Source organism: Cyphomyrmex costatus, unplaced genomic scaffold (assembly GCF_001594065.2).
Source record: "Cyphomyrmex costatus isolate MS0001 unplaced genomic scaffold, Ccosl1.0 scaffold21, whole genome shotgun sequence".
Classification (NCBI taxonomy): domain Eukaryota; kingdom Metazoa; phylum Arthropoda; class Insecta; order Hymenoptera; family Formicidae; genus Cyphomyrmex; species Cyphomyrmex costatus.
In genome coordinates, this window is record NW_017276147.1 from 52626 (window position 1) to 73701 (window position 21076).

At 36.3% G+C, this 21076-nt stretch overlaps 1 protein-coding gene across 1 annotated transcript in view; it reads left to right on the forward strand.

The window, feature by feature from the left end:
- The window catches only part of Dscam1 (Down syndrome cell adhesion molecule 1), a 79101-nt gene that overhangs the window by 27599 nt on the left and 30426 nt on the right, over positions 1–21076 (forward strand). The gene's annotated exons all lie outside the window — the stretch shown is intronic.

Below are 21076 nucleotides of genomic sequence, written 5' to 3' on the forward strand. Positions count from 1 at the left end.
TTGAGAACTAGAACCTTTTAATGGAAGATCTTGCTTTTAAGAGTTTTCGGGATCGTTGAATTCAATTTTGGTGTCAGAATTGTAAAATTATAATTTTAAAAAATAATAGATATGGTTACTGTGTAAAACTTGGTTTTTGGAGACATTTTATATCTTTAAATGTAGTATGCAAATATTTAAATGTAATATTGAAAATTTCAAAAGTATAGTAACCACCATCCTAAACTCTCCTAAAGAGTATCAGAAGGCTCACATGTAGTTGGAAAATTCGTATCAAATTTAACATTTAATTTTTGTGTATATAATAGACAGTAACACAAATATTATGTAAAAAAGATTAACGTAACGAATATAATACTGAGACAATTTGTAAATAAACTGCGGAAGCATATTTTTTTAGTAAAATTAACTTTTATGATATATGTTAAATTAACACATATTTTTTATTCATTTATCGTAGAATTTACGTTTTAAAATACACTAACTTATGTTATTATATTTTACTTATAAATTGTATTATTTTGACACTCTCTTCTCTCTAATGATGAATATTAATACAATATATTTGATTAAATCACATTATATTAAATTAATGCTAGGATATGTTAAAAATTTAGCACAAAATTTTAGTGAACTTAAATGAATCAATTTTAATACAAAATGGTTTTTCATATGCACATAATCAAAATCTAAAAGTCAGCTTGGAAAGCAATAATTGTTTACGTAGCGTTGATGAACTTTAAACAAAACCGATGTTATGTTTAGAAATTTGATATTATTTTACAATTAAAATTTCCCAAAACCAAGTTTTATAATAATTTAATTATTTCTTTGTAATTCTGTTTCTTTTTCTTTATATATACATATATACATTGAATCCTCCATTTACAACTTTTTATTTTTTACCTCAGATTCGAATGAAACATAGAATTGCCTTACAGGCTGTTTTATAATAAAAATAAAAAAAAAAAAATAATAATAATCGAGCGAGCAGTTTATAAAATAAAAAGTAGCAATCTCAAATAATGTTGTCGGTCTAGGGTTAAAAATTTTATTTTATAGGTCTATAATTTTATAAATTCTAATATTCTCTCTCTTTCTTTCATTCTTTGTTTATAGATTTCTTATCAAGTTTTATACAATATTATTATATAGAAATGGTCTCTCTTTATATTATTTTCATAATTAAATGTTGAATAAATCCTACATTTGTAGTATTAATCACAATTTGAACAACATCAAAAGATAAAATTGCGCTACGTTTTTATCGTAAAAATTTGTAAGATACGTATTTAGCTTGAGCTTCAGGGGTTCCCCGTCCAGCTATACATAAACAATATTTTTGCTAGCAGTAATACTGTGTACGTACAATTCAATAATGTTTAGAGCCGGTTGGTAGCGTGAAACCGAAATTTCCGACTATAGATGACATCAGAGGGTTTCGCATGATTAAAGATGGATCCGTTACTTTATCGTGTCCCGCTCAAGGGTTCCCTGTCCCTGTTCAAAAGTAAGTCGAAATTCACGAAAATATTTCATTGCTGCGCATCTCACTGTCATCTTCACTTCTCCTCTTATCCTCTTCAATTATCTTCTCTCCCGGACTGCAACTGGCAGAGCCCGTAGCGAGCGCACGTCCAAAACTTTCGAGTATCGTCAACCTGATTGGATTTGTGACGAGGACCAAAGGAAGTTTACCACTTTTTTGTCCTGCGCAAGGATTTCCGCTTCCATCTTATAGGTAGGATAGACAATTAAAACGGTGATTTAAATATGATGATATAAAATCAATATCTGTTTAGAATTTTTTTTATATAATAAGGTAAATGTATTAGTTAATGATTGTTAGTGAACATAACTCAATTATTAGACAAAATAATAAAAATTTTTAATATATTATCCTTTCAGTTATATGTGTGATTTTAAATAAATTCGTTGCTTGTACAAAAAATTTAAGACTAATTTATTTAGAACCGTATATACTATTAAAAACTTAATATTGAAAATTTTTATTTTGTCCAATAATTGGATTATGTCTATTAACTGGTACATTTAACTTAATACGTTAACATAATATTGTAGTAAATTAGAAGAGGCTTATTTTTTAAAGAGGATTTCTTATGATAATTCCTATCATAATATTAAAAAAGTATTAAATTTTGGCATAAAATTATTTGATTAAATAATGAATTTCGAGTTGGTTATCATTTTAATGGGTTTAAAGGGTTCCCTGTCCCCTGGCATACATAAGTGGATCATTGTAATGTCGTCAGCGTTTCTGACACGTTTCCTTCCACGCCCGTGATCTTTTTGTAGAACCCGTGGGGAGCGTACGTCCGAAGTTTCCGACAATGGATAACTCACGCGGATTTATCTCAAACCAGAGAGACTCTTTGACTCTACTCTGTCCTGCTCAAGGGTTTCCTGTGCCATCGCATAGGTGGGACAAGGTTATATCACGGCAGATTTAGATTTTACAAATAAAAAATATAATTGTGTATTGCTAAGAGTGATAGAAAGAACACGAGCATTCGTAATTAAATTTGATTATTTTATGAAATTGCAAATATTTTAAAAATATAGAACAAGCTCATTTTTTCTCACAAGAAACTTTTGTTTATTGTTTTGAATATTTGTTCATTGTTTTAATATTTATTTCGTAATAATATAATTAATATGCCCTGTCTCAGCAATTTTAAATAATAATTTTAAAAAAGAAATAAAATTTGATTAGTTTAAATTATATTATCACATATTTGTTGCAATTGTACAAATGTAGATACGTGTTGTACGCTCGTGCTTTCTCTTTCGCTTTCTTGTAGAACCAGTCGCCAGCACAAAACCAAAATTTCCGATGACAGAGAATTCGCGTACGTACACAGTTCACTGCGATCGGCCGCTGACTCTCATGTGTCCGGCCCAGGCCTTCCCCGTTCCAGCTTTCAGGTATACAAAGCGTCGATGTTATAAGAAAGCGAGTGCGTACTATAGGGAGAGCATATTCGATTGGCGCATGACGGCAGTGCGGAATAATGTAGAAAAGACAAGGAAGGAAATTGCGGACAGATAGACGGTGTATGCACGCTCTGCGTGTTCTCACATACTCTTCTCTTTTAATCTTTCAGTGTCTGTTATCGAATCACCATACGTCAATTTCCGGTGATCGATCATTATACGCGTGGAACATTTACTTTACAAACATAAGATTTGTGTCCACTAAATTTTATTTAAACTAAAATTTAACTATATTGATATAACTATACTACAATTTTTAATTGTTAGGTTTTATTTAAACGTGTACGTTTTATTAATAATAAAAAAATGTCAAATTACAGAGTATATTACTCGTTATAATGTATGTATACAGACTGTTTCATAATTCTTAATTAATATTTCCGGGAATGAAAGAGGATGAAATTTTGAAATAAAAATTATTTTACCACAATTTTAACACCTTTATTTACCGACTTATTACGGATCAAGGACGATTATCTTGTACTCAATCAATTAGATTATGCTAGTCGGAATATGCAGGAGTGCAGCATGCTATGAAGTTTCTCGCGCTTATTACTGTACATTCTCTCAATTAAAATTTTATTATAAGTTTTCATATTAATTAATAAATAAATCAATAAATTAATAAATGTGCAGATAAATATAAAAATTATCTATTCGTTTGTTGATTTATTTACCTATCTTATTAATTAATATGAAAAATTATAATAAAATTTTAATTGGGAGAATGTACAGTAAGGAATCCTATGGTATGCTACACTCCCGCGTACTCTAATTGGACGTAATTTGACTTATCAACTTTAGTTATTAATAACTTGGTAAATAATGGTCTTAGTCAAAATTGGGATAGAAATTTTTAGTTCAAATTCTCATCCTCTTTCATTCCATAAATATTAATCGAGAGTTATGGAATATATCCTATATACAAGTAGCGTAAGTTAAAGAAAGTGTCGCAATTATCGATATGTCTTTGGTATCTTCGAACTTTCATAGAACCAGTCGCAAGTGCCCGTCCGAAATTTCCGTCGCTGGCGGACTCGCAGGGATTCAAAGTATATTTAGATGGCGCGATGACGTTATTATGTCCTGCTCAAGGGTTCCCCGTCCCATCGTACAGGTAAAGACATCTTTTTTTTCTTCCGCAAAAAGTGATCTTTTCCATCAGAACCAGCATCCAGCACACGACCGCAATTGTCCGGCTCGAGTGATCTTCAACGATTCAGCATTTCTTCGCAAAGAGGTGTTACTCTCCTTTGTCCTGCTCAAGGATTTCCGGTACCTTTCTATAGGTAGGCGTTTGTGCATTATTTTCGAAGAGATTAAGAAATCAAAACCACACATTAATACATAATATATATATATTTTAATAGTTATGCACCTCCCAAAAATAGACTTTGATGGCTCGGGATAAGAGACTTGTAGCGTCTCACAGTTTTTGAACATGGCCGGAGAAGCTACCGCGTCTCCTGATACATATTTTTCGCGTTTTTCTCTCAACATTCCACAACATTATTTCGTCAAGTAATTAATTGCTGAACTATACTTGACCTAATTTTACGATTTGTCTTAGACTTTTCTATTCGTAATTATAAAATTTAGAAATGCTGTTACTACGTCTCTACAGTATTTTCATTTTCTCGCTGTCGATACAGAATCGTTCATCGTTGTTAACGAGGAGGGTAGACCCTATTCCAGCATAGTTAGAATAATCTGGTGCCGCCAGCTTTGCGTATATCGAACTGTGTCTAGCGTTCTGTTTTTAGAACCCGCGTCAAGCACCAAGCCTCAGTTTCCATCTGTAAACGACGTTGGGCTACGCGTTACAAAAGGCATGGGCTTTACGTTGTTATGCCCAGCTCAAGCGTTTCCGATCGCCATGTATAGGTAGGTTCATGTATTGGTCGATCTGCCACTATTGTCGTGGAGAGAGGAGAATCAGACGGAGAATATCTGAGGGCTTCTTCTCCCTGAGGATGGCTACTCTGTCCCAGTATCGATTTCTTCCGCGTAAAATGAGATTTGCGATTTATCTCACTTTTTATTTTGTTTGCGACAAAAATTTTAATGACTTCTTCATTAATAACGCAATTTAATACGTATTATAATTCATATTCAATACTAATTAATATTATCAATTTGATGTATCATTTCCGTAATGAAAAGATTGATTTATAATTTTGAACTTAATTCTATGTATGTTAATAGTATGTATTAATGTGTCGAGGTTTTGCATTTGACAAAAGTTTGATTTGTAGAACCGGTTGGTTTCGCAAAGCCCAAGTTCTCCACTATCGATAAGAGCCGTACATTTGAGATCGCGGAAGTCCAAGGCGTGACACTGCAATGTCCCGCCCAGGCGTATCCCGTCCCAGTCTTCAAGTAAGTTTGCGGGCGTAAAGTGCGTGGGGGATCATCGATTTCCTATACAGTCGAACGACTCGGTATTCGCTCGTTTGTATTTTTGGTTACGTAGAACCATTGTCGAGCTCGAAACCGAAATTAACGGCGTTGGACGTGAAATCGACGAATCCGTATGCGATATTGGGCTCCATCGTGACTCTCTTGTGTCCCGTTCAAGGGTTTCCCGTGCCAGCATTCAGGTAAATTGCCCTTTAACTTAATATTCGTCAGGGCTATCCTCGCCGTCTGTCTTGGGGTGGTCTTTGATTTCGTCGGTGGTGGGTGAAGTCATCAAGGACACGTCATAGCAGGTGATTATATTCCCCCAGTGTTTCACGACGATTGCTGAGCACTGGATAGTCAATATAGCTTGTTTAATTATTATGGAGTTACCTTGTCCCGGTGTAGGGTTTCTTAGGCCTTCTAAGTTTCTTAAGAAGAATAAGATAAATCATTCTACAATAAATGTCGTTTTGGAATTGTCAGTTCAGCAAAAGAAATAATTTCGTTCAATTCATAGTTGTCTATTTTATTATTGAATGTTGCGATTACATTTCAATCGAACGAATAAATATGTCGAATATCTTTGACTTCGTATAATAATGACTTCGTATAGTAATGATTTCACGAATCTGGTTCTTTTTTTAGAACCGATTGCCAGCACGAAACCAAAATTTCCAATGACAGAAAATTCTCGCACTTACACAACGTACACGGTGAAACGTGAGCAACCTCTAACTTTACCATGCCCAGCTCAAGCATTTCCAGTACCGAATTACAGGTATATCAAATATATAAAGATTGTCTGAATAGTTATTGATTGACTGATGCACGGTTACGTGGTACAGAAAGTGATTGAGTAAACACGAGGGAAAGTGGACATTGAAGGGCAGGAATCGATTTTTCCTTCCGGCTTGATCATGTCCTTGTTATTTAAATTACATTCAGATCCCGCTTAATTTCTCTCTGTCCTCGGAATTTCTTCAGCGCAGAAATTTAATAACCATCGTTTTCTATCTTTATATTCAGGATTAATTGATTAAAAAAAAGTATACGCAGAGAATTTTGTGTAATATAAATATTTGAGATATAAAGTACTCTTTTGCGTTTTTTATATCTCGAATAAATTTTAAGAGAATAAACATGTTCATTTCTTTGTGTGAGTTATATTTAAAAGATTTTTCACAAAAATCAAACAAACGTAAAAAATTAAATTTTCAGGAATTAAAAAAATTCCATTTTTATACCGTTCATTGTATAAATATGGTAATTTTTTTCTGGACGTAATAAATATAAAAACAAAGTTTTAAGCTCTGATAAATCTTTTGAGAATTCATTTTAAACAAATAATAAATCACTTTATATGTGTCGTTGCGAAAATTTTTTATTTGTTGTATATCTATGTATTCTATAATATTTTACATTTATCTTTTTTGTTACATCAATAATTGATATAAATTGGTGCGAAGACCGTTATATAGTAAACATGACAGAAGAAGGAAATATATTATTTGAATATAAAATAAAACAATAATTTTTTAATTTTTTATTTGTAAAATTTTACATATTCTTAACACAAAAATATTTTATATTTAATTGTTTTTATTTAATTTTTGTTGGAACAAAATTGTTTAAAATGTAATGCTATTAACAGAGAAGGCATCATAATCCAAATAAAGAAAAATGGATCAACTTATTTAGTTTTTTGTCAGAAATTCTTCAATTATACAACATAATAATTTTTATGCAGTTTAAAATATAAATACATTTTTTACAAGGAACATTTTATGTTCTTGTATTTGAAAAACAATTTAGTTTTTGATCTTGCTTTTGGTTCTTCTACGGGATACCCAGTTCCAGCGTTCGAAACGTATCATATAATATCAGTACGTGTGACCATCTAACGTTTCCTCAATGTAGAGCCCGTATCCAGCGCGAAACCAAAATTTACGAATGCTGACATAAAAGTGGTGAGACCGACACCGAGCTCCAGCGCGGTGTCGATGACTTGTCCCGCTCAAGGGTTCCCTGTTCCAATTACACGGTCAGTACTAGTTTCGTGCCTAACAAGCCTTATTTTTCGTCCTCGCGTACTTCGTAGAACCGACATCAAGCGCGAAACCCAAATTGCCGAGTGTGCGTAAAGTTGAATTCATGGAGGCTAGGGCGTATGGTGCAGCGAACCTGATGTGCCCCGTGCAAGGTTACCCTGTTCCAATTTCAAGGTGAGACTTGAATATATTTGGTGCACATTTTTTACAATTGTATTAAAGTAATTGACACTTTGACCGTGCGTTCAACATTGAATTTCCGTCGTCTAATAATTTTCAATCGCAGAAGATTTCTCTCTTGATTTCTTAACTGATAATGCTCTTGCTGTTCGTGATGTCGCGAGTTGCGACATAAAAATGATCGTTTCCGTCACGTTGTCTCTCGTAGAACCAGTCGGGTTTAAATCGCCGATTTTCTCCACCGATGACACTCTTAGAGCCTATCCTAGACGTATGGGTACGGATGTGGTGCTTGCCTGCAACGCTCAGGGATTTCCTATCCCAACCGCCAGGTAATCTCGCATAAGAGGTGCTTACGCGATTCAATTTTCGTCGATTTCAGAGCCGATAGGTGCCAGATCGCCTAGATTAACGTCGGACGATTTAAGTCGTACTATCGGAAGACACGAAGGACAACCCATTAGTATTTTTTGTGCTGCCCAGGGAAGTCCTGTGCCGACAACTAGGTAACAGCTTTCAGATTCATAATTGACAAAGATTGTCTTTGTGAAAAGAAGTTTCGTATTGATGTGGATAAGAGTGGAAAGAAATAAAATTTTATATCAATTAATCAAGATCGAGCTTCGTTTTTGCGGGGAGACCCTGTTCTTGCGCAAGGTATAGAGGTTGTGTGTGAAAAAATATTTTCTAAATCAATAAAAACATTCTTTAGAACCCGTTGGAAGCAAAGCACCTGCCTTCGCGGGTGACACAAAGTTATCTTTGCTGGTGCGAAAAGCGAACATGGACGTTAGTTTATCTTGTAATGCTCAGGGTCATCCTCCTCCGATATCTAGGTATGAGATTATTACAGCATTATTAATTAATACAAGGGAACATTGTTAAAACAATAAATATTTTTATTCTTAGAGAAATGCTTCTAAATTTCATAAAAGAACCGTTCTATTAAAAGATAAATTTAACGTATAATTCATAATAATTCGTTATTAGCAAGGGAAAGCCCTGTCCCCGCTTCAAATATACGAGCAAAAATTGGATTCGTAATAATGGCAAGTCGATATTCTTTAGAGCCCGTCGGAAGTAAGGCGCCTGCCTTTGCCGGCGAAGCAAAGATATCTTTATTGGCGCGGAAAGCGAATGCAGAAGTCAGTCTTCCGTGCAATGCCCAAGGCCATCCTCCTCCAGTGTCTAGGTACGACATTTAATAAGGATTCAAGTAACATCGATCTTTAAAAGTGATAGCCGCTTTATTCCATAGGCAATATTTCTTTGTCTATAAAAATGAAAATATTAGAATTCAGAAACGATTTTAATACATTTTAAAATACATACATGCAATTTATATATGGGTGTATTAAAATTTTATTTTTAGCACTGTTATATTATTTGCAGTATTACATTTACTTGTTACATAAAGAGGAAGAAATTTGATTGATTTTTCTTTCATATCTTTCACGGAACAATCGTTGCGAAAAGTCAACGAGGGGAACTCTGTCCGAGGGTTCAGTTATAAGCATATATCTATATTTTTCGTGACGTCTTTTATTTTCTCATTTAGAGCCGATGGGGAGTAAAGCGCCCGCATTTATAGGAGACGTAAAAACATTCTCCTTTGTTCGTAATCGCGGATTGGAAGTGAGCATGCTATGTAACGCGCAGGGGCATCCTATTCCTTTAACCAGGTACCTGATAATTAAATTGTCATTAACGATTCATTCAAGTTACGTGACATATGCGCTTACGTAATTCAATGTCTCCGTACAACTGTTAGTAATGGGAATTTAATGATTCTCAGTGTGATTATTTAGATTTCTTAACTTTTGAAATATTGGAATCTGATCAATTATGCGATGATTGCTTCATGCCGCTCGATGTAATTAGAACCAGTTGCCACGAAGAAGCCGAAGTTCTCGAGCGAATCAAAGCTGGCTTGGTACGATCGCGTTCGAGGAGACAATTTGACTTTGTTGTGCTCCGCGCAGGGGTTCCCAGTTCCTACGTATAGGTACATGTGCAAATATTCTAGAGCGTCAAATAGAGTGATGATTGTCGCAGCATGCGAGAGGAATCTTATTTCATTCTTTATCGTACAATTAGAACCAGTCGCCACAAAGAAGCCGAAATTTTCGAGCGATGCAAAGTTTTCTGGATATGAACGTGTTCGAGGAGACGATCTGACCCTGCTGTGTCCCGCGCAGGGGTTCCCAGTTCCCGCGTATAGGTACATGCACGTGAACTGTTTAAAGCTGTAAATAGAGCGATAGAGAATTATTGCAGCATGCAAAGGGAATTTAATTTTCCGGTATTTAATTAGAACCAGTCGCTACGAAGAAGCCGAAATTCTCAAGCGATGCAAAGAAGGCCTGGTACGATCGCGTTCGTGGAAACGATTTGACTCTATTTTGTCCCGCGCAGGGGTTCCCAGTTCCAACGTATAGGTACATGCACGCAAGTATCTAAAACGTATATAGAGCAATTGGTCATTCGCGCAACACGCGAGAAGAGATTTATTTCTCTGCCTGTCATGTAATTAGAACCGGTCGCCACGAAGAAGCCAAAGTTCTCGAACGATGCAAAGCTAGCTTGGTACCATCGTGTTCGAGGAGACGATCTAACTCTGTTTTGTCCTGCGCAGGGGTTCCCAGTGCCAACGTATAGGTACATGCACACAAGTATTAAAGCCGTAGATTGAGAAATAAGTGATTCTCATAGCATGATCGTGTCTGTCTATAAATTGTTAGAGCCAGTGGGAAGCAAAGCGCCGACGTTAACGGGGACTCTGAAAGGAGGTTGGATGAATAGCAAAGCTGCTTCTAGCGTTGTACAGTTTTGCCCTGCGCAGGGCTATCCAGTACCTTCGTTTAGGTAAATTCGCATTTTTGTTTCTTTTAATTAAAAAAAAATCTTTTCTTTATTCTCTAGTTATTTTATTTTCCATTAAATACCATTATCTACATGTATTTGCGTTTGTATTAGTCTTTCAGTTATTGTCTTATCGATTGTTCTAAAATTAATACGAGTCATATGGCTTAGTTTCATCGATTCATATAATTTTATCAGTCACAGAAGGGTTCCCTGTCCCTTTAGAGATAAAAGACGATTCTCTTTATCGCATGTTTCTTTATATGTTAGAACCTGTGGGCAGCAAGGCGCCTACATTTACGGGCGATGTGAAAGGTGTGTGGATGGAAAAAAGCAGAGCATCCAGTGTCGTATTACCGTGTCCAGCACAGGGATATCCCGTGCCTTCCTTTAGGTATAGCTGTTACATATATTACAAAAAGAGCAACACATTTTTTTTATTTTATAGTTAAAACTAAAAATCAATTATATGAATCAGGAAGAAGTTATTCCTTTTCTTTTCACATTTTATCTCTATGCGCCGTTTTCTGCTCCGATTTTCCGCTCCGTTTCTCGCTAACGAAGGGGTCTCCTGTTCCATCAGAAAGGTTACATAAAAACACGACAAGCGTCGAGTAAAAATATCAACTTGCTGAGCAATCGTTGCATAAATGATTAGAGCCAGTTGGAAGCAAAGCGCCAGCGATAACCGGCATCGTGAAGGGCGTGTTGCTAGAGATCGGAGCGCGATCTGATGTCGTATTATTTTGCCCAGCGCAAGGCTATCCTGTACCCTCTTTCAGGTAATGGCATAAAGCGTAATTAGATCCGATGTTAATTTAGGTTATACTCTAATTTAATCTCTACAAGATTTATCTCTGTCAAATTAAATTAAAAATTTTTTACATTTTATTTTATTATATTTGGAATTATTCAATTCGTTTCAATTTGTTGTTTATAAAAATAAAGGCATTAATCTTCTTTAAATTCAAATAAAACACTAATAAGCTCGAACATGTGAATTAGTTAATATAGGAATAAGCATGTATGCTTAATTTTATAGAATCCGAGTTTTTTTTATCATGTACGTTTGTAATCGTCAGAGCCAATTGGAACTAAAGCCCCGGCTCTCAGCGAGTTAAGAGCTGGATGGTTGAAGAAAAGAACGCACTCCAATGTTGTGTTGTCGTGCCCGGCGCAGGGATATCCTGTACCCTCCTTTAGGTAATGACATAGCACAGGAAAAATACAATTAGATCCGACACGTTCTAGAAAACTTGTATCTCAATTTAAAATCGATTACTTATTGCTTCACTACCCTCGGATTATTGTTTGGTTTGCTTTAATTTATTGTTCTTGACAATAAATACAAGCATCGATTTGTTACTTCAATCTGGATCTATAAAAGATTATCTTGAGCTTGAATAATATATATATATGGAAAGAATGGTTTTGCCCTGAAGTATCTAAAAATTTAGCTAAATATATATCTGAAAATAATTTCATTGGACTATCAAAAGTAATTATGTAGGATATTCAAGGTAGTTAGAATGTTAAAATTTTTGCAATGTTGTTTAAGTTTTCTACATAATTATTTTGATGGTTTAACAAAATTATTTTCAGATCTGTATACCCCCTAACTAAATTTTTACATATTTTACCAAAATCGTTCTTTCCATATATGATTAATTTTATAAGATTCAAATTGGTTGATTGCATGAATTTGTAATCGTCAGAGCCGATCGGAACTAAAGCCCCGGCTCTCACGAATGAAATAAGAGGGGGATGGCTGAAGAAGAAAGCGAGTTCAAGCGCAGTATTACCATGTCCGGCGCAGGGATATCCTGTACCCTCTTTTAGGTAAAATTACCGCAGATAATGAACACTCTTGCGTGCCACTTTTTCTGATTTTTCGATCGACTTTTGTTCGCTAGAACCGGTCGGCAGCAAAGCGCCGGCATTGACAGGCGATTTAAAAGGCGGATGGAAGCAAAGAAGGGCGGGCTACACGGTCATATTGTTCTGCCCAGCTCAGGGCCACCCTGTGCCCAGTTTTAGGTAAACTTCATTAACGCAAGAAAAAATGTGTAATTTTGAAAAAAGCGGGAAATTTTTTCTTGAGGAAAAAATTTTTTCAAAATATTTTTTTTTATAATAAATGAAATATTTTCTTTATTTCCGGTTTTGTTTGAAACATTTTCGTTTTCTAAATCGTTAGAACCGATCGGAAGTAAAGCACCGGCGCTGATTGGCGAAATGAAACGCGGGTGGAAAGAGACGATTGCGAGATCCAGCGTGGTATTGACGTGCCCTGGTCAGGGCCACCCTGTGCCCAGTTTTAGGTAACGATATTCTCGCGCGATTTTTGTTTTATGAGAGATTAAGGCTCGATTGTACCAATGTTACTTTGATTTTAAATGTGAGGCTTAAAATTTTCTTTCTCTTTTTAAAGCCGAAAAATGGACTGAGAGGGAGAGAGAGTTCTAAGTCTCTCTAATATTAAAGTAACGTTAAAATAATCGGACCTAAAATGTATTGTATGTACATACGTCGATAGAACCGGTCGGCACTAAGGCACCTTCGATTTTGGGAGAAAAGGGCAGTTTGATGGAAAGGCGCACCAATACACATATCGTGATTCTCTGCCAAGGGCAAGCTTACCCTGTGCCAGCGTTCAGGTAAATCACATATGAGCGAATTATGCCGAATGATTCTTTTCTTAATCGCGTCAGTAATGATATCTATTGGAAATAAATTTTAGGATAACTTTTTATTTTTCTACGTTGAAAAAATGTTTTGGTACGTATGTATAAGTATAATCATTTATTTTGTTAATGTATGACTAACGAAAAGCTTCCTTACTTTTTAATTTAAAAATTGTGTTGCTCCAATCACAATTTGGTTATTTTAACAACATAATTTTTTAATAAAAAAGCAAAAAAGTTTTTATTATCCTTATATAGCAAAATAAATATATAGTTATACGTACCAAACATTTCTCTCCGTGTAATATATTTATACAACAAAGATCTGTAATTTATTTGCGTAAAGAACCGGTAGGCAGTAAGGCGCCTTCCGTCACGGGTGACGCGAAACGATGGCTACGAACTAAATTGACGGTCGGATTTGCGATGCAGTGCCAAGCACAGGGTCATCCGGTACCAGCGTTCAGGTACTTACAGCGTGACTATGCCCTTTATTGATTTATACGTTATTAATGAGAATTCGCGGTGTAATCGATCAGAATGGTTTATGAAAAGTAATCGTGGCTCGCGTTATTTTTTTTTCAAAAAATATTTCGTTTTTATATCTCGGAAACGCATCAAGTTTTTACGGAATAGCTCTTTTAATTCGAAAATCGATCTATGCGATTCTTATATTATTAGAGCCAGTGGGAGCGAAGGGGCCGAAATTCTCGAGTGACGATCGCGTCAACTCGTTTATACGCGCCGCGGGAAGTGCATCGAGCTTACACTGTCCTGCGCAGGGGTTCCCCGTACCGTCGTTCAGGTAATTAAGAGAATGTAAAATTATCGGAGGATGTTCAGATGACTTTCTCGCTCCGCTCCAGAGCCCGTGGGATCGAAGGCGCCCGCCTTTCAGAGCGACGCGAAAAGCAGCACTTATGTAAGAAATGCGAAATCGTCACTCGCGTTAACTTGCGCCGCTCAAGCATCGCCACCTCCGACTCACAGGTAATGTTGTTAACGAGCTGGATATAGACTGCGTAATTTGGAGTCTGATAAAAATGGTTGCTGTCAAAGTAGAAGTATTGTATGATGTATAATTTGTTGTTTTTAAACTACACGTATAGTTAATAATTGATATTTCTCTTATATTTTATTAATGCAAATTTGTACATTTTTTTATCATTGAAAACAATAATTACAAAACAATTTTTTTAATCATCATTATAGGTATATATCTATTTTTTTGGAGAAATACTTTTAATTTAATTTTAGTAAATTATTCAATAAGTAATATATTACGGGGCGGTGGCGCGTCTTGTCCTGATTTTTTATCAGATGTTATTTTAAGAAAAATAACAAATTTCGTTTTCACGCTAGAGCCAGCAGGTCGTGTATCTCCAAAATTTCCGAAATCGGCAAAAAGTGATTCATTCGAGGTGGCGAATGGTGCTGTGATAAGTTTATTGTGCGATGCACAAGCATTTCCTGCTCCCGGGTTTAGGTCAGTCATCAATATACTTAATTAGTTTTGTTTACATGCAGTTTTTATTTTTAATTTAATTTTAGTAGGCTACTTAGAATATACAACATTGCACGACGCGGCGGTGGCGCGTCTTGTCCTGATTTTTTATCAGATGTTATTTTAAGAAAAATATCAAATTTCGTTTCCACGTTAGAGCCAGCAGGTCGTGTATCTCCAAAATTCCCGAAATCAGCAAAAATTGATTCATTCGAGGTGGCGAACGGTGCCATAATAAGTTTGTTGTGCGATGCACAGGCATTTCCTGCTCCCGCGTTTAGGTCAGTCCAACAATATATTTAATTAGTTATATATATATATATATATTGTATATATCTGTATTGCGTACTATCTTCTTATTTTTATTTAAAAAAAGATGCAACTTTTTCGCTATCGTTTGAAGAATGTTTTTTATTTTTATTTATTTTTTCTTTATGGAAATCGAAAATTTTTCTAATAATGATGCTACACTCAAAGAAAAGTTAAAATACACATTGAAATAAAATTAATAAAATTCGTATTTATATCAATTATACCAGACGATTTGCGGGTTATCGCCGGTCTTTCTTCGCAAACCTTCTGGTATAATTGAAGAAAATACTCGTGAAAGCTTCAAATGCGTAATCTTATTTATATCATTACGAAATGTTGAATCAAAAATTCTGAATTAATTTTTAAATGATTGAAGCACAACTGACAAAGATATTGTAATGCTGTGAATAAGAGAATTATATTTTTTATTTCAATGTATCAATTTTTCTTGAGTGTGTAGTATTATTATAGAAAAAAATAAGAACACGGTCGTTATATTATATATACAATTCGAATATAAGTTATCGATTAAGCGCATACATAGAATTTGATAGTTTTTATTGAGATCCGATAATCGCGAACTCGGAAAACTCGCCGGTTCCTATATAAAGATAACACGGTCGGTCTCGCGCTATGAACGCTACGCGTTAATGCGTTCTTTTGGAGTCGTGGCACTGCCGTGTCTCTGAATTTGCGATTTTCATGAAGAAAAATACATTAGAAAATGTATAAATAAACGATCCCCAAACGCGAAAAGGTGAAAGTTGTATTCTCCTTTAATAAACTTTTTGACAAAAAATATTGCATGGCGGTGGCGCGTTTTATAGACGCAGACGTATTATTTTAAGAAAAATAATAAACTTCATTTACGCGTTAGAACCGGCAGGTCGAGTGTCTCCTAAATTCCCGAAAATGGCAAAGATCAATTCCTTTGAAGTGGCGAGTGAAGCTGAAATCAGTTTATTGTGCGATGCACAGGCATTCCCTGCTCCCGCATTTAGGTTAGTCTATGTATATATATATAAATATATTTTTTCGGTATTTTTGAAATATATTTTACGTAACTTTTACTCAATTTAATTTTAATGAATTGATAAATAAGTGTCATATGACAGTGGCGCGTATGTCCTAACGTAAACGTTATAAAAAAATAACGTAATTTACGTGCATTAGAGCCAGCAGGTCGTGTGGCTCCAAAATTTCCGAAAACGGCAAAATCCAATTCCTTCGAAGTGACGAATGATGCCGGAATTAGTTTGTTGTGTGATGCACAGGCATTCCCTGCTCCCGCATTTAGGTCAGTTTAACGACATATTTAATTAAATATATTTTCGTAAAAAACTTGTTCTTGCTGATTCGATCTCGTAACGTTATCGTTCTGTAGAACCCGTAAACGGTGCTAAGCCTCGAGTTGCTTCCACATCTAAATATGATGTTCTCGCGAGTATCGTCGGAGTGGCTGTAACAATGTTGTGTCCCGCGCAGGGACACCCTCTTCCAGCTTATAGGTATTTACAATTATTTACTGTAATCTGTAGCAAAGACTTTCCTCCGATTCATCAATTTTGTTCGCGCTTAAAGATATGTCTTTGGTGTAGCTCGTCTTTTGTTGGCGAAGGATAACTTTGCTCATTTAAACGATATGTATTGATCAACATATCTTGATTTGTTTTACCGCTTTATTGTTTACGTATCTAGAGCCAGTAACTGGCGCAGCACCGAAGGTGCCACCAACAGCTAAAATAACTGTTCTCTCAATCCCGTCGCGAACCGCCATGGTAATGCTGTGTCAGGCTCAAGCGAATCCACTTCCTGTCTTCAGGTACGCCGACGTAGGCGCAATGCAAATATTGGCTCTTGATAAGAACTTCCTCGAGATGGAAATTAAATGAAGATGCAGTGAAGAGAGAGATTAAGTGAAGATACCGTTCTAAATGAAATTTATGTACAGTGCAAGTGTAAAAGAAGCATTTGATTCCAGATTCTTTCGGAAGAAAACATTTTCAAAAGAAAACTATTAAAAATGTTTAATCTTTAACATTGATTAAACATTGATCTTAAACATTAATTGTCTTCTTAAAAGTCAGAAAACAGTGACATTTGTTTTTACTAAAATAAAAAGTGCATCCTGCCGATCATGTACTCATATTGGATTGAAGCATATATGTGAAGATATCGATTGATTTCGCGGTAGGTGAACCTTTCACCCTTTTCGTTTTTAGAACCGGTTGGAAGTAGTCCACCTCGATTGCCGCCTAGATCTAAATTTGACGAAATGATGAAAAACGAGGGTCAAGCAGTGACGTTGCTTTGCGAGGCTCAAGCCAGCCCGTCGCCTTTGTTCAGGTGAGCCTGTTCGAACAGTTTAACATAAATCGTCATTGAATTGTTATAATTTGTGGAAAATTCACATATAAAATTATTTAAATTCTCTCAAATTTATTGATAATTGTACAACATTTTAATAAAATTAATTGAAGATGTTTTAAAAAATCAGAATGTTGTAACGCGGTTCTTGAGAATGTAAAATCCAGTTATCAATCGTTATCTTCACATTTTACCGTCCACAAACCAGCATTCTGCGTGCAGTGCGTCAACAATACATTTGATAACGACGACGACGACGACGACGACAATGATAATGATGATGATGATGATGATTATGGTGGCGTCGCGTTCTCCAGTTTCTCGAATGTTTGCGCTATTACAGAGCCGCGAGGCAGCGTACGTCCGAATGTACGAGACAAGGATGTGAACGGATTAAAGAGGGACATCTTAATCGGACAGACGGTCGGCCTACCTTGTCCTGTTCAGGGTTTCCCAGCACCTGCATTCAGGTACAGGCATTTACAAGTCAGATTGTCAAATTGCGATGCGAATTAGAATCGCATGTCAGACAATTTCGAAACAACGTTTATATACCATTTTAAATTGCGATACAAATGTGGGAAGATTCAATTGGACAAATGAGATATGACTTCTACGTTAATTCGTGCTCCGATCCCCTGCTTACAGAACCAACCGGCAATGTTGCGCCACGCATTGCCGGTGAACGTTACGAAGGTGGCAAGTTAATAGATGTACCAAAGGCGGGTATGGCGGCCTTGGAATGCGCCCCTCAGGGTTTTCCTGTCCCATTGACAAGGTATATTGGCAAAAATCGCTGCAATATCTACCTTGTTTTCTTTACGATGCGATTTCAGAGGGCACAAATAAAATCGCGCCACGATCATCAGGCAAGAAGTTCGGATTCGAAGTTGTTCTAGCTGTTGAAGGTCAGGATATTGCGTTGAGTCATTCGCTTCAGGGATACCCTGTACCTCTCACAAGGTAGACTTTAGAGGTCTTTCTTCACACTCGAATCTGTTTTTTCTGTTCTTCGTCGTCGTCGTCGATAAAGTAAATCACGTTCTGTAAATTACTAAAAAAAAATATGCTCATATGAGAATGCTCTCAATGAGCGATAGAAAATTATAGATAGGCATAGTGCATTATTTCATGAGTTAAGGAATTAACAATTTCGTAGTAGTTTCAAATTCAAAGTATCCGTTAAACACAAAATGAAAATGACATTACATCAATATTATAATTTCCCACTTAATAAATGAATATAATATAGCATATGTATGTAACAGTTATATTATTGACTAGGAAATTATAACATTGTTAGTCTGATACTTTATTGTGTTTAGCGGAAAGATTTCCAAGCTGATAGTTTATATCGAACGTTTACCGCGTGACGTTTGAGTTTATATGTGTGTGTATATTATAGTATATATAGTAGCAAAATAAATGCAATATAAACTCTAAAACATTTTCTAAAATATTATGTTATATTAATTAGATCAGTGTCATGCGGTAAATAATCACATGTAAACTTATTACAACATTGCATTCAAAATCGTTCACCATCTGGCAAGATTGGCATCATAGTCAGGTGAGTAGATTGCATGCTAAATTCTATCGATTTAAGCCAGGACGAACGCAATGGCGATAGGGTATGTATATAATCAAACTGTTAGTTCGCTTAAAATTCAAACGTCGCGTACCGGTTCCGCGGTTCAATTAAAAAATAGAGTGGACCCGAAAGACCAAGAGACGAACACACTTTGGGCAATCTATTTATTTCAGAGCCGTCTGGTCGTACTGCCCCGAAGGCGACTGGTGACGGCCTTAATAAGTACCGCGGGGTAGAGGGCGAGTCTCTGGCGCTGGCGTGTGCGGCACAAGGCTTTCCTGCCCCGATTACTAGGTACACACCTCCGTATAGATCTCTTTTTTCCCTGATTTGGATGTAGTCTCACGCTCCGCGGGGCACAGATCCTGTATTCACTATTGATATTTTCCATCCTTACCCTCTACCCCGTGTCGGGTGGCGGTACCGTAAGATTTGACAGGGGCAAGAAGAAAAGACACAATTTTTTTAACATAGAGACAGGATAATATTGTGAAATCTAGAGAAGAAATATAAAAGTATTTTTAAGACTCGGTACAGAATATAAGAGAAAGAATGCAAAGACGTAGAGAAGGAGGAGGAGAGGGGAAGAGAACAAGAGAGAGCGTAGATTAGAGCAAAACTTGGAAAAGGTGCTGAAAATAATGCTCTCGATTTTCATGCGACGGTTTAATGATTTTGATAGCCTTTTAATTCCGAATGTAAACTAAACGCGATATTTACACGAGTCATAAACAATAGTGCTAATGACGAAATGTATATTCCTGATCCGGGGCCAATTGGACGTGTTGGTTTTCAGTGCCAACTGGATCCTCCCCTCAACCCTCGAGATAGGTGACGGAAGCGCGACCTCGAAAAGGATGCGGGCCCTCTGCTCCCCCGGTATCCTCGGTGCTGATCCGGGTGGTTCGAGAGGGTATCACCCAATCAATGGGGCGGTCAATGTTGCCCTACACCTGCACACCTCCAAATAAGTCCCACAATATTTGGCTGGTAAGTCCTTGCCACCTTCTCGTGCCTCCGTTCATCCGCTCGTATTAATTCATTCCCCATCCTCTCTCTCTCTCTCTCACTCGTTCAAAAGAAAAGGTAAAGAAGTGAATCGCTCGTTCATGTACACATTGGGCGTGTGTGTGAATGACTGAGGAGAATCAAGCCTTAACAATTTTTTCACATCGTCCAATTGCACTATCGCCATTAAACGTACCGCCAATTCACCACTACCATTTTTGCTCCCTGCCCGATCACCTTCCACTGTCCGCCACCATTTGTGATTGTACTGTTCGACAATATCTCGCAAACCCGTTTTACGGTTCTAGAATTGATTAATCAATGCTAATAGAGAACGAATTTTCAAATTTTGCATCGCGAAATGTATTGTTATGTAAGAGATATTGTTGCTTATATAGAAAAGTATGAAAGAGTCCTTGCACTAGCACCCGCCTACAACAAATCACGTCCAAAAATCGCTGCTGCGATCGCTTGATTACATCGTTTAATTCTGGATTATATTGGCGTTTCTTTTTTACCCTCCTTGCCTAAGCTAATCAGCGCCGTTGTCAATATCACGAAGAATCGAGTATAATCATTCATTGCTTTCACATTGCACACAACCGCCCCTCACCTTCTCCCTCAGGGATATTATCGCGGCAAGGATCGACATGTGACTTTTTTACGTATTCTCTTTTGCTTTTATTAATCTATTGTCGTCGTCATTGTCTTTATTCTTCTGTTGCGCCCCGCCTGCATTGCTTCTCGATCGTGAGGCTACAGTAGAAACGTCTTGTTTTATTCTTGAATTGTGATTATGTTCTTGTACAAAATTATTTCGCGAAAGAGATGTGACACCGATAGATCGGTGGAGAAACGGAAGGCCGTGCCCAGAGACGCCCAAAGCCCTGCATATAGAATTTAAGGCATAATAGCGTAGAATGGAGCAAGCAGTTATCGATCATTATCAGATTTGTTAAAATTCACAGTCTTATTCCTCCATTAAAGTTCTGTATAACCCCTATAGGAATTTAATACTAGTACTGGCCAATTAATTAATTATTTTAAGTAGAGAGAGAGAGAGAGAGAGAGAGAGAGAGAGAGAGAGAGAGAGAGAGAGAGA